This window comes from Salvelinus fontinalis, chromosome 33 (assembly GCF_029448725.1).
Source record: "Salvelinus fontinalis isolate EN_2023a chromosome 33, ASM2944872v1, whole genome shotgun sequence".
NCBI lineage: Eukaryota > Metazoa > Chordata > Actinopteri > Salmoniformes > Salmonidae > Salvelinus > Salvelinus fontinalis.
The window spans coordinates 10,708,970-10,711,469 of NC_074697.1; the positions used below are offsets into that span (position 1 = coordinate 10,708,970).

Below are 2,500 nucleotides of genomic sequence, written 5' to 3' on the forward strand. Positions count from 1 at the left end.
AACGGTGGACTGACAGAGGAGAGAGAGAACAGGATTCATATTAACGGTGGACTGACAGAGGAGAGAGAGAACATGATTCATATTAACGGTGGACTGACAGAGGAGAGAGAGAACAGGATTCATATTAACGGTGGACTGACAGAGGAGAGAGAACAGGTCTCATATTAACGGTGGACTGACAGAGGAGGGAGAACAGGATTCATATTAACGGTGGACTGACAAAGGAGAGAGAACATGATTCATATTAACGGTGGACTGACAGAGGAGAGAGAGAACAGGATTCATATTAACGGTGGACTGACAGAGGAGAGAGAGAACAGGATTCATATTAACGGTGGACTGACAGAGGAGAGAACAGGATTCATATTAACGGTGGACTGACAGAGGAGAACAGAATACATTTGTTCCTATGCTGCTGCTTTTGGTGTGTGTGCACGTGTGTGTCTGAGTGTGCACGTGTGTGTCTGTGTGCACGTGTGTGTCTGTTCTCAAATGAAGGGCTCACTTTCCAGAGCTTTAACTCCCAGAGCAGGTTAGGAGGAGCAGGTCTTATTCCATATGCTATTAGCTGTGTCCCCTAGAGAATACACACACACACACACACACACACACACACACACACTTCTCAGGCTTAGAGTCATTAGCAGAGCTAAACGGCTGCCAGTCAGTCTCTGCTCTCCTCTACCCAGCCTAGCCTAGCTCAACCTAACCCAGCCCAGCTCAGCCTAGCCCAGCTCAACCTAACCCAGCCCAGCCCAGCCTAACCTACCTAACCCAGCCCAGCTCAGCCTAGCACAGTTCAGCCTAACCCAGCCCAGCCTAGCTCAACCTAACCCAGCCCAGCCTAACCCAGCTCAGCCTATCCCTGCCTAACCTAACCCAGCCCAGCCCAGCCTAGGTCAACCTAACCCAGCCCAGCTCAGCTCACAGTAAGGACACCACTATTAAATATTTGAGGCAGATAGGTAGAACACACATCTCATACATACTATAACCTAGCCTACACAAAGAGACACACACCTATGTAAATTCCAGGCAGCTGCAGTGCAGAGTGAAGGAGCTACAGCGAGATGGGGAGAGAGAGAAAGAGAGCGAGACGGGGGGAGAGATCAAGAGATGGGGAGAGAGAGAGATAGGGAGTGACAGAGAAAGAGATAGGGAGAGAGATAGGGAGAGAGAGAGCGAGAGATGCGGAGAGAGAGAGATAGGGAGAGACAGAGAGAGAGAGAGAGATGGGGAGAGAGAGATAGGGAGAGAGAGAGAGAGAGAGAGAGAGAGATGGGGAGAGAGAGATAGGGAGAGAGAGAGAGCGAGAGAGATAGGGAGAGACAGAGAGAGAGCGAGAGAGATAAGGAGAGACAGAGAGAGAGAGAGCGAGAGAGATAGGGAGAGAGAGAGCGAGAGATGCAGAGAGAGAGAGAGAGAGAGAGAGAGAGAGAGAGAGAGAGAGATGGGGAGAGAGAGCGATAGGGAGAGACAGAGAGAGAGATAGGGACAGAGAAATAGATAGGGAGAGATAGGGAGAGACATAGAGAGAGAAAGGGAGAGACAGAGAGAGAGATGCGGAGAGACAGAGATAGAGATAGGGAGAGAGAGAGCGAGAGATGGGGATAGAGAGAGAGGGAGAGACAGAGAGAGAGCGAGAGAGAGCGATAGGGAGAGACAGAGAGAGCGATAGGGAGAGAGAGAGAGAGATAGGGAAAGACAGAGAGAGAGATAGGGAGAGACAGAGAGAGGGATAGGGAGAGAGAGAGAGATGAGAGCATTTAAGGCAGCTCCACACAGGATTATGGGATGGGGAGGCGGTAAACGGACAAATTTATCTCTCCTCCTCTCTTCCTTTCTCCGTATCTGCCTCTCCCTCCTTTACTCTCTCCTTATCCCAGCCTTCAAATTCCTCGGTGTCCAAATCACTAAAGACTTCAAATGGTCCAAACACATGCGCACAGTTGTGAAGAAGGCCCAACAGCGCCTCTTCCCCCACAGGAGGTTGAGAGCATCTTGACTGGCTGCATCACTGTCTGGTATGGCAACAGCACCACCCTCGATCACATGGCGCTACAGAGGGTGATGTGGACTTTTGAACAGCTTCTATCCCTGATAAATTGCTACACAGACTATCTGAGAAATAACCTTGTATCTTCATTTAAGTTTTATTTCACACACACACTTTCACTCCAACACTCACTCACACACACACTGTCACTCCAACACACTCTCACACACACACACACACACACACACACACACACACACACACACACACACACACACACACACACACACACACACACACACACACACACACACACACACACACACACACACACACACACACACACACACACACACACACACACCTTACCCCTATACATATCTACCTCCATCACTCCAGTATCCCTGTCACCTTACCCCTATACATATCTACCTCCATCACTCCAGTATCCCTGTCACCTTCCCCCTATACATATCTACCTCCATCACTCCAGTATCCCTGTCT

At 49.7% G+C, this 2,500-nt stretch overlaps 1 protein-coding gene across 1 annotated transcript in view; it reads right to left on the reverse strand.

Annotated features, from left to right (window-relative positions):
- The window catches only part of LOC129832520 (cytoplasmic dynein 2 heavy chain 1-like), an 88,212-nt gene that overhangs the window by 16,028 nt on the left and 69,684 nt on the right, over window positions 1-2,500 (reverse strand). The gene's annotated exons all lie outside the window — the stretch shown is intronic.